The sequence below is a fragment of the Nomascus leucogenys genome, chromosome 2 (assembly GCF_006542625.1).
Source record: "Nomascus leucogenys isolate Asia chromosome 2, Asia_NLE_v1, whole genome shotgun sequence".
Classification (NCBI taxonomy): domain Eukaryota; kingdom Metazoa; phylum Chordata; class Mammalia; order Primates; family Hylobatidae; genus Nomascus; species Nomascus leucogenys.
In genome coordinates this window covers 97,758,523-97,771,413 of record NC_044382.1, presented here as the reverse complement: position 1 = coordinate 97,771,413, position 12,891 = coordinate 97,758,523, and the positions used below count along the sequence as shown (strand labels likewise).

Genomic DNA, 12,891 nt, shown 5'->3' with positions numbered 1-12,891 from the left:
GTTTAGCAGACTGTGGCAATGGAAAAACAGCCCAAGAATTACAAGGGCAGAAGTTGAACAACACTGTATGTTGTTTTTATGAAAATACAAATTGCTGAGAACAATTTATAAAAGGCAGATATATCTTAAATAGAGAAGTCCTAACATTGTAATTTTAAATTTTGGCAGTTGTGCATAGTTCATTATAACTTTAATATTCAATTATATTAATGGTAGGTGATTTCCATATTCATTAGATTACATATGTAGTCTGAAAGACCTGTATATATGAAGAATGGAAATAAATCTTCCTACCTGTTGGCAAAAAATCGTGCTTTGTTCCTGTTATATTATTGCCCATGTTGGTGGCAGTGGTGAGGTAATTTTTGGGAGAGATTTGTTTTTTCATCAGAAGTAAGTATGCAGCAAAATTAGATGTAAAAGTGAATTCCAAATATACTCTCTTCTTTACAGATTGTAATAACTTCTTGGTTATTTTTCAAGATGTGTACTTACATACCACTGATATTTTAAATAATATGAAAATTAAATTAAGAAGTAAGGTCAAAACAAAAGGCAAACTATATGCACAAGAGCTATTAAAAATCTTTATGTATTTCTTTGCAGAATAAGCCATGTGAAAAACATAATCATCATTTATATTACACATATTTATATTTTATATGATTCTTACAGCAACATCAACAATCCTATAAAGAAAAGTTTCAGACATATCATTTGTCCTCAAAAAATAGTTGTTGTTAAATGAATGGATTGAAGGGTGTATGAATGCCTGTAATTTAAAAAATGAGGCCAGGTACAGTGGCTCATGCCTGTAATCCCAGCACTTTGAGAGGCCAAGGCAGGCGGATCACCTGAGGTCAGAAGTTCGAGATCAGCCTGGTAAACATAGTGAAACCCAGTCTCTACTTAAAAAAAAAAAAAAAAAACAGATACCAAAATTAGCCAGGCATGGTGGTGGGTGCCTGTAATCCCAGCTATTCAGGAGGCTGAGGCAGGAGAATCACTTGAACCCGGGAGGTGGAGGTTGCAATGAGCCAGGATTGCGCCGCTGCGCTCCATCCTAGGCAACAAGAGCGAAACTCCACGTCAAAATAAATAAATAAATAAATAAATAAATAAATAAAGCTTATTTGCAAACTATTCTGACAAGGGACCAGTATTCAAAATATATAAGGAACTCAAACTACTCAACAGCAAAAAACAAAACAAAACAAAACAAAAACCCTTTAAAAAGTGGGCAAAGGACATGAACAAACATTTCTCAAAGCAAGACATACAAATGGCCAATGGGTATATGAAAAAATGCTCAACATCACTAACCATCAGATAAATGCAAGACAAAAGCATGATGAGATATCCTCTTACTTCAGGTAGAATGTCTATTATCAAAAAGGCAAAAAATAAAAGATGCTGGTGAGGATGTGGAGACATGGAAACTTCTATACACTGTTGGTGGGAATGTAAATTAGTGCAGCCATTATAGAAAATAGTATGAGGATTTCTCAAAACACTAAAAATAAAACTACCATATGATGCAGCAATCCCACTATTGGGTATATATTCAAAGGAAAGGACATCAGCATATCAAAAGGATACCCATCATGTTTACTGCAGCACTATTCATAATAGCAAAAATATGAAATCAACCTAAATGTCCATCAAGGGATCAACTGATAAAGAAAATGTGGTATATATAGACAATAGAATACTATTCAGCCATAAGAAAGAATGAAATCCTGTCATTTGCAGCAACATGGATGGAACTAGAGGTCTTTATGTTAAATCAAACAAGCCAGAAACAGAGAAACAAATATTGCATGTTCTCACTCACATGTAGGAGCAAAATAAAAAGTTGATCTCATGGAGGTAGAGAGTAAAATGACAGATACCATAGGCTGGGAAGACTTTGGAGGAGTAATGAAGAGAATCGGTTAATGGGTACAAACATACAACTTGATAGAAGGAATAAGTTATCATGTTTGATAGCAGAGTAGGGTAATTATAGTTAACAATAATGTATTGTATATTTCAAAATAGCTAGAAGAGAGAACTTGAAATGTTCCCAACATATAGAAATGACAAATTCTTGAGGTGATTGTGATGGTCATTACACATTCTATGTCTGTAACAAAACATCACATGAACTCCATCAATATGTACAAATATTATGTAACAATCAATCAATAAGAAAATGGGCCAGGCATGGTGGCTCATGCCAGTAATCCCAGCACTTTGGGAGGCCAAGGCGGGCAGATCACCTTAGGTCAGGAGTTCGAGACCAGCCTGACGAACATGGAGAAACCTTGTCTCTACTAATAATACAAAAGTTAGCTGGGCTTGGTGGCACCTGCCTGTAATCCCAACTACTCGGGAGACTGAGGCACGAGAATTGCTTGAACTCGGGAGGTGGAGTTTATGGTGAGCCGAGATCATGCTATTGCACTCCAACCTGAGCAAAAAGAGTGAAACTCCGTCTCAAAAAAAAAAAAAGGGAAAGAAAGAAAATGAAGCTCAAAGAAACTATTAAGTAAGTAACTCACCAGAGATGGCACACTAAAAAATTTTAAATTCCTGACCTTGAACACAGGCATTTTGACTCCAGTTTTACTGTGCTTTTGACCTCCCTATGATTCCCTTTTCAACAACTGACATTGACCTTTATCCACTTTCTCCCTACTTTGGATCTAAGATATCTGAGGCAAGTAAAGTCCAAAGCAACTTACAGGCTTACCTACCACATGTGAATATTAATTTATAGCATTTGCTTCTTTGTCTCTGGTCAAACCTGGACTTGGGAAGACATACAGGAAAAGAGATGTATAGAGAACTGTATAGTCAAATCACAGTAGGAGAGTGAAAAACAGGGAGTGCTTTCTAATTTAAGAACAGAGTGAAAGAAAAATCCCCACCTTCAATTCTTGCTGGGGATTCCAGTAAAAGCAATGACAGCATTGACAATCCTGATCTTCTCGCTTAAAGAACGTAAAAGCTTCGTTATCTTTTCCAAACTCATAGTTCTCAACCAGAAAGACCTAATCAGTTAAGAGGGTGAGTAGAAAGTAATTTGTTTCAGATTGCATTTAATTATTATTAAATATTATTATACACTGAAGTTTACAAATGATTTAACTTAGGCAAAAGTTAGTCAATTCAAGCTTATCTTTATCATAAAGCCACTCTTTATGTGCTTCCCAGTGTTGCTTCCTACGACTTAGAGATCAGATTGAGTAATTACTCAGACTATGTGAATTGCTTAGAATCCAAATTTTATGTGGATGTGTCTACGGCAAAGTTAAAGGATTGAAAACACTCTCCTAGATAGTTATCGATAGGCAGGAAAGTGATTCCATAACCTGCCAAAATATTTGTACATATTTCCCAAGACCTGTAAAAGGAGTAAATAGGCACTTGCAAGAGCCACTGATCTCCCAAAGGATGAGAAAATGGGAAAGAAGCAACATTTAAATAAGCGTAGTTGCTCTGGACAATTACCCCTATGGATCAAGGGGGATTATTCTTGTATAATCATCTTGCTGGCTATTGGTTGGCATTTAAGATTAAGGTAAACATGAGTAGCTGGGAAAAAATGATCCAGCATATGAGTTCCAAGAATATTAATTCCATCTTCGTCAGTGTTTCTTACGTATGTTTGGAAAGTGATGGCATTTTTGTACCTAGTCAAATAAAAAAAGGTTTTCCTTAGACAAGGAATTTCATCATTTCTGAACTTTTACAAATGTGTGCTCTACCTATCATTTTCATATGCTTCCTTAACCAGCAAATGATGTGGTAAAATTGTGGGTAGCAGCAGCATGAAGAACAGAACCATTTTAATTTCTCCCATCTGGCATATTAGCATTAATAAAAGATGTTTAAAAAGAGAAGGCTTGAAAGGCTTTCACCTCTTGATTTAACAAGATAATAAGGAAAGCTTGAAATCTGCCACTAAATATAACTGATAAGAATGAGTATAATGTGACGATCACCAAGATTAACCTTTGAGACAATTTGTAAAACCCTGCTGATTACAATACAATCATGTTAAGACTAGCACTAAAACTGTTGTTGTTACTTTTTAGTACAAATAAAATAGGAAAAATCTCATTTGTGGAAATATAGATTACATAGATTAATAGAACCAAAATTGGGAAGTTACCTACAGCTGCCTTATCTGTAAACCAACCATAGTGGATCTCCCTCTCAATGGTGTTTGTTGATTTAATATTTCAACTGAATGATTATATTGCTGGTTTAGACTAAGTACAGCATAACACCGATTTTATGTTTCTATATTTATCTGTTTCACCTAGTTTTGTTGTTATCACATTACAGTCCCCTTCATTAACACCTCATTAATATTTTCCCATTTATCCTGGGTTTTTGATAGGACAGGGGAAGAATTTACTCACCCAGGCAGTTTCTCAATTAAAATGGGATTTGGGGAACCTATTCTTCTTAATTGGAAAATTACCTGAGTGGTTTGTCCAAGCTTTTCATAGCTTTTCTGGCTGACATTTTTTACCACTACTACAGTTCAAAAGAATACTATAGCTGAAAACTACATATAACAATAAAATGAAGACATCACAAGGGAGTTTAACACAAATGATTTCTTTGTTCAACTTATTCTTGACCATGCATCAGGTAAGGTATTTCAGATGGTTATCTTACAGGGTAAACAGGCAGTCTGGGAATAAAAATTTGCTTACAAACATTCTTGTTTCTACTAAAACCAATTTATAATAGGGTCGATGAGGTCATCTACTTATCCTGATATCAAAAAGTACCTAGAAATACAAAGACTGGCCTGCTTACATAAGACATACTTATATTATTCACTACCTTAAGTGAATGCACAGTTTTTGTCTTGGTTTGGCTTGTTTATTCAAGACAAAATTTGGTAGTATAATGCTTAGAGCTTAGAACTGAATGAGAGATGTTCCTAAGGTATTCTTAATGCAAATTTGAACTATCTGTAGTCAAAGGAATTTATTTATATAATGAATCAATAAGCACATAGAGAGTATATAAAAGCCTGTTAGTTTAGCTTTTGCACATGTGGTATCCAATCCTGAAAGCCCCCTTACAAAGACACAAATAAACTGGTAGCAATCACAATGAATGTATACATGCTACTTTATCATCGCTACTATATATCTTGTTTAATTTCTCAACTGAAAGCTTAATGTCCAATGCAAAAAGCAGTGCAGATTGGAAGACAATAATGAAAATTCTGTGTGCAGAATGAGGCTGTATGTGGACCATAGGAGAAATGAGAAACCCATGGTAACCATGAGAGATTTTTATTTTTATACAAACTCAATTAATCAAAATCATTCGGCTAGGATATTTTTAGATAGAAGAATCAAACTCCAGGCCGGGCGCGGTGGCTCATGCTTGTAATCCCAGCACTTTGGGAGGCCGAGGCAGGTGGATCACGAGGTCAGGAGATCGAGACCACGGTGAAACCCCATCTCTACTAGAAATACAAAAAAATTAGCCGGGCGTGGTGGCGGGCACCTGTAGTCCCAGCTACTCGGAGAGGCTGAGGCAGGAGAATGGCGTGAACCCGGGAGGCGGAGCCTGCAGTCCCAGCTACTCGGAGAGGCTGAGGCAGGAGAACGGCGTGAACCCGGGAGGCGGAGCCTGCAGTGAGCCGAGATTGCACCACTGCACTCCAGCCTGGGCAACAGAGCAAGACTCTGTCTCAAAAAAAAAAAAAAAAAAAAAAAAAAAGAATCAAACTCCAAAAATTCCTATTCAGTATTCAAGGCTATAAGAATATATAATGTACTTCAACCACTGAAAAGTAGAAGAAAATAAACAATCTAAGTCTTCATTCATTCTTCACATAGGGGAAACAGGGAATTAGATCTTGCATAGTATCTAATAGACCCATAATTTTTCCTCTATTATGTTCAGTATTATTTCCAGTAATTGCAAAAGTAAGTACATTTCTTGTTTCTTCTAAAAGTCTAAAGGTCATTTAAAGTTGAGTTTCAAAGGCATATAATGAATTATATGTACTAATAAGAATGCATACTATATTTTAGATGAAAAGATTTATATGTATCTTAAAATTCTTTTATTTTTTCTTTCATTCAATTTTTGATTAATTAGACTTATAAATATGCTAAATAGTACATTATTACCACTTTCATTAAAAGAAAAATAATTTTATTTCTTTTAAAAACATGGAATTAAATTGGATAAGTAGTATTGATTAATTTCTTAAAGTTCAAAGATACAAACGAATACACTGCTTTCTGTACTTCAAAGACTTTTAAAAAATAACAATGGAAAAATAAATTTTTTTAAAAATTACCCCTAAGCTATGTATTTTGCAAAGTAAAAAATACTTGATTCAAAGTCTAACCAAAAGGAGTTAAAAAACAAAACAAAACAAAAGCCTCCAGTGGGCAATTATTTTCCAAGATCTGTCCTCAAGGCAAGTTTTTTCTGGAAAATTTGGAATTCTCCAGATGGTGAATTTTCCAAGAACTATAAATAACTTTAAGACAGTGTCTATAATAGGGATAAATCATAAAGGTAAATTCTTTGTTTAATAAAATCACAGGACTTGTATGTTGATTATACTGCTTGAATGGCTTTGATTTTGTTGAGAAAAAGCTGGCCTGATGAGTTCAGTGTTTCCACTTCTATTTCTCCAGCCAAGGGATATGGATGAATCACTAACAACTCATCACCACTACTGGGAAAGTAATGCAAAGCATATTTCATATTAATTCCATATTGGTAGTATCACCTTTGTGTATGAAAGGTGATACAAATAATTCTCTTCATATTGAATACATTTCTAAGTGACAATTAACAAAACATTAACCCTATCAAAATAGAAAGCCAACACATTATCTCTAAATAAAAAGCATTAAGTAGCATTGAAAAAATTTATTTGTGTCAGATCTTGGTTTTTAAATTCCAAAATAGGGGAGGAACCAAATGCCCTTGCAGTAAGGCTGATTCCAGAGCTGGGGTAAGGAAAATACAAGATAAGCCTGGATCATCTTGTAATAATAGAACAGAAAACAAAGAATTGTAGGGTGTGCCAGAAGAACACAGGAGCCATCCTGACAGAGCCCCCAAAGGCCAAAGCTGAAATAATTTGAGCATCAAATAAATAGTGGAATATTGGTTTATAGCCCAAAGTATAAAATATATACCTCTGTGTCCATACTGATGTAAATAAATGCTTTAATAATCAAATAAGTGAGAAGAAAAGACAAATTCTTAGCTAGGAATTCCATATAGTATATGTAGATTTTCCCCTTCAGGAGCTAGAGCCTAATTCTCTTCCTATTGAGTATGGACTAGAATTAGTGACTTATTTCTAATGAATAGAGCATAGAATGAGAAGAATAGTAACTTTACAGTAAGAAACCAAGCAAATACTACCTTAATAAACTGTGAAAATTAACATCATTGGTGATTCCATGAGGATGTCATGTATCTTTCATATGACGTAATAATAAGGCCACTTTGCCTTTGTAATGTTCATTAGAAAATTCATAACTTTAGTCTAATAGTGATAAAAACATTGGAGAAACCCAGATTTGGGGGCATTCTATAGGATACCTGGCCAGTACCCCTCAAGATTCTCAAGGTAATGAAAAACAAGATTGAGAAACTGACATAGATCAGAGGAGACTGGGGACACATGACAACTAGACACAATATATTATTCTCATTGGATCCTGAAATATTAATGAAAAACTTGATGACATGTAAGTAGTAGGGAGTTTAGTTCATAGCAATATACTAATGTTGGTTCCTTAATTTTGAGAAATGTACTGTGGTAATGTAAGATACTAACAACAGGGAAAACTAGTTGAAGGGTATACTGGAACTCTATTATCTTTCCAACTTTTCTATAATTCCAAAATTATTCTAAAATTTAAAATTAATTTAAAAGTAATTGGCATAAACAGTGATCCCAGAAAGAAACTCTTGCATACATGGTCAAACGATTTTTTTTTCAAAAGGTGCCAAGATCATTCATTCAATGGGAAAAGGGCAGTTGGTTCAATACTGATGTTGGTAAAACTGGATATCTGCAAGCAAATGAATGAAGTTGGGCCCTGACTTTATGCCATAAATAAAAATTAACCCGAATACTGAAATACCCAAACATAAGAGTTAAAACTATAAAGCTTCATAATACTGGTTTGGGCAATGGTTTCTTAATATTACTCAAAAAGCATAGGCAACAAGAAAAAAATAGATAAATTGGACTTAACCAAAATTTTTTAAAATTTGTGCATCAAAAGATGCCACCAAGAGAAATAAAGGCAACCCATGGAATGATAGAAAATATTTACCAATCATACATCTTATAAGGAATGGATATCCAAAATGTAAAATAACTCCTAAACTTAGTAGCAACAAAAACAAATAATCCAGTCTAAAAATGGGCAAAGGACTTGAATAGACATTTTTCCAAAGAAAATATGCAAATGGCCAATAAACACATGATTATTGCTATTAGCGAAATGCAAATAAAAAATACATAAGATACCACTGTACACCCATTAGGATTCGCAATATTTAAAAAAATAAAGAAAATAACAAGTATTGGCAAGGATATGTAGAAACTGGAATTCTTGTACATTGCTAGTGAGAATATTAAATGGTGTAGCCACTATGGAAAACAGCGTGACAATTGCTAAAAAAAATATTAAACACAGAATTACCATATGATTTAGCAATTCCCTTTTGGGTATATATTCCAAAGAAATTAAAGATTCAAACAGATATTTGTATACTCATGCTTACAGTGATGTAATACACAATGGACAAAAGGTGGAAGCAACTCAAGTGTCTACTGATGGATGAATGGATGGATAAACAAAATATGGTCTATACAATACACACAATGGAATATTACCCAGCCTTTAAAAAGAAGGACATTCTGACACATGCTACAACACGGGTGAACCTTGAACACACTGTGCTAAGCACAATGAGCTACCACAAAAGGACAAATATTGTATGATTCCACTTATGTGGTGTATCTGGACAGTCAAATTCACAGCGACAGAAAATAGAATGGTAGTTGCCAGGGGTTACAGGAAAGGGAAGAATGGGGAGGTAATGTTTAATGAGTACAGAGTTTCTGTTGGAGAAGATGAAAAAGTTCTGGAGGTAGGTGATGGTGATTGTTGCAATAACAACTTGCATGTGCTTAATGCCAAAGGACTGAATACTTAAAGATTGCTAAAATGGTAAATTTTATGTTTTATATATATTTTACCACAATAAAATTTTAAAAACCAATTATCATAACAGGTTCATTTTTTTCTTCATCTTGTCAGATAGATAGATAGATAAATAGACAGATACAGAGATATCAATAATGTTTCCAGAGACAGGGATCAGTTCGCTGAATGTAACAAATGGAAATTAGAAACTGGATTATAAAACCAGTCATTATTAGAAAGTTAAAAATTCAAAAACCAGGTAAAGATAAATTATTTAAACATGTGAGACATTTAGCAACATACATTAAACTTTCTTAGGTTATTCAATTTAGGAGAAGCCGATAGAGATTAATGAGGGCTAACACATTATTAACTAATTTTAAAAACAATAGGATATCACACATTACTTTTCTTGATACCCGTCAAAATAACAAAAATGTAACAACAATTAAATATGGAGATAAAAAATAAAGTATACTTTCATGTAAGTAAAAATAATCAGTTAAACGCTGTGCTGAGATTAATGTTTAAAATAGAGCATTAATGGAAATAATAAACTAGCTTGAAGAAAACATCTAGAAAAAACTAACAATTTTTTGACTTTTTCTTTCCTCCTGAGGATATTTTCTTGTTTTCTGAATGTGATTTCCCCCCTTTATACCCTCTCTCACTCAAATCCCATCTTGCTCATTGTTTCCCTAGTCAGTCAATTAATAAAAGCCAATAAATCAGTTAATGAGATTTTGTCTATCAGGTTTGACAATGGCATGTCTTTAGAACACGAAAATTGAAGGAAAGAGTTATTCATTCACTCACTGCTCATTTAATGTATACTTTTTAAGGGCCTAATTATTTAAAAGTTTGTTCTTGATACTGTACTCTAATCAAATATTTTGTTTATCTTTTTTGTCATAGTGTGTAAGCCCTTCCTTTGTTATTATTAGTCCTGCTTTTTTCATCTTTTCCAAGTACAAGGCCATTTTTTCAAAGCTTACCAAAATTCCTTTAGATGTATCATTTCTTCATAACAACTATAAATCTTGCATGTCAGAGCCAGCACATAGTAAGTGTTCTGTAATTGTGTTCAATGAATGAAAATTGGTGAATCTTGATGCCCTCTCAACAGCAGTTGTATGTAGAATGCTAGCTGTACTCTTCTGGGTTATAAAAACTTCAAATGTAACCAATTAACTACTCTCAAAACATTTATAAATGGTAAGTCTCAAAGTTCAATTGAAAATAAAGTCATATTTATATAAAAACCTGCTCTCACATGTTCTTCAAATGCATTAGATTGTAAGGAACTTCTTTTTAAACCCAAAAAGCAATTATAATGCTTGAATACACTGTCTGTGTTTGATTACTAAGGTATCAATTAATGCTGAAAACATTCGACATTGTTTAAATTTCACAGAAGCCTAGCAAAGGGAAAATAAGAAGTATATATGTGGTTAATTCTCTAAGTTATAAATTTACAATTAAAATTTGGCCAAGCTTTAGATACTTAAGAGTTTAATTGACCATGTAATTCTGAAACACACTACAAAGATTCTATTACAGTAAACGCATGGTTATAGGTACATAGCTAAATCATAACAAATTCTACACTTCAAATTCTACTTTTATTTACATTTCCTTAAAAAAAAACAGGCTTACCCTTGAATCAGAGACATAATCTCTTAAAACATACCATATGTCTTTTCTTGTATAGCACATGTTAAAAAAACAGCCTTAATTAGTGTCAATGCATTGTTTGGTTTCTTCACTGACACTTCCTTTATTCTGTTGAGCAGCGTAGCAGAGTTACCCTTGCATCTTTGTGGAGGCTGGAGACCAAGTTAGTGGAGAGAAGGCTCTGGAGAGTCCAGAAAATGTGAGTGGCTGTCATAGGGCATTAACTAGAATCCATGCCATATATTTACTATTCTGTTAAAGAAACAACATAAAAGAAAATCCTGTGGGGTTTTTTTGCTCATACTATCAAATATTTACAAGATATAAGTGCTCCTCTAGTTTTGGGAATAGAAGAGACCTTATTAAATATCAAGTGAAGGGAAATAAGGAATAAAATATTTATTGACTTTAGTTTTCTGTTTATTATTTTGAACAAGCAAGCAAAAAATAATTCTTTTTTATAGTAAAAGTGATAATGTAATATTCAGGAGATTTATCATCATATAATTACAGAACTCTAGAAAAGGTCTAAGGCTGAGTGTCCCATGTGGACTTGCAAAGCCTATCTTGTTCAAAGGAATTGAATTTCTGGTTCAAATTCATTCAGGAGATTTCAGTCTCATTGATTATTTTAAAAGCATGCAAAATAGATTATTTTCTTTAATATCTGACTTGATATCCCTCATTCCTTTTCTTTTAATCTTCACATTTCTAGCCCATTAATTTTATTTAAAATAAAATTATTATTATTTTTTTTCTGTAGGAAACTTTATTCAACCTGACTCCTTGTATGGTATTTTCTCTTATACAAAGCCTTACTCCAACTAAGCTTGAGCTTTGTTTCTCTTTTCCCCTCTTTTCTCTTCTTTGCCTTTATAGACAGTCCTAGAGACTCACATAAACTCTTTATCTAAAATCATCCACCAATATTACCAACTATCTATTAACCCATCCTCAATAACTATGCTTATGAGAAAAAGAAAAAAAATGTAAAGTAATTAAAACATATAATCCTATTTTTGTTGTTTTTTATTGGAATATAATTACACAGCAGGAATTTTTGGGTAGCATTTGTTCAAAAATAAACAGTAATCATCTGCTATTTGCATATGACTTTTTTAGGCACTTTTAGTAGAAATGAACACATATGACCACTGCCCTCAAGGATAATTGAGCTACAAATCAGTCACTAACAGAAGAATGGAAGAATAGAAGAATTAAAGTTCTTCTAAATTATAGTAAATTTAATGAACTATTAAATTTAATGAGCTATTAAAAGTTAAGGTTTATGAAGAACAATTAACCACTTTCATCCTTATGTTTTTACTACATTAAACTTCTAAACTCATCTTTACTTATTTGTGTCCTCATCAGAGACTTCAAATCTTACCCCTTTGTCCTTTCACAACCTTCTTAAAAACCTTCAACCCCCTCTCCACTTCCACAAAGATCTATTTGTCATCTTTAAAAAATAAATACACACACACAACCAGGCAGATTGGTGGTATTACACATTTATGCTTTCCAATTTGAGGTGTTTTAGCATCCTAATTCTACAATCATTTTACACATTGCTAATTGAATCCCTTTCCAGCCTCCAGAGTAGCGATTTGAAACTGCCACCGATCTCGCCCATATCCATGGCTCCACACCCTCTCCTCACATTGCCTACTTCCAGCCATACATAGGAATTAGAAGCTATTAAGGACAAACCTGTCTACGCAGAATCTTTGGTCTCTTCACAGCCTCCTCCTACCTTCAAGCACACATCCGTAAATTTATCTATACTGCCACTCTCTTTACTTCCTTCCTTTCCTCAGATCTCAGATTGGCCCCTTAAAAATTAAAATATCACATTGTCCCTCAGCATTGCTCCACATATTTTTATTTTTCCTAATCAGCTTTTACTTATATCCCTCAGAGCAGTTCTTCAAAACATTTACCTAAACTGTCTACCCTATGCCCACTATTATCTTCTTGGCCTCAATCAGTAACTTCA

General features: G+C 33.6%; 1 long non-coding RNA gene across 3 annotated transcripts in view; it reads right to left on the bottom strand.

Moving 5' to 3' along the window:
* LOC105739457 overlaps positions 1 to 12,891 on the bottom strand; it is a 573,543-nt gene that overhangs the window by 314,512 nt on the left and 246,140 nt on the right. Inside the window, exon 5 of one of the 3 annotated variants that reach the window (XR_004031269.1) lies at positions 2,913 to 2,975. The exons of the other annotated variants lie outside the window; for them this stretch is intronic. This is a non-coding gene — a long non-coding RNA (uncharacterized LOC105739457). The remainder of the gene's footprint in view (positions 1 to 2,912; positions 2,976 to 12,891) is intronic. 3 annotated transcript variants of the gene reach the window in all.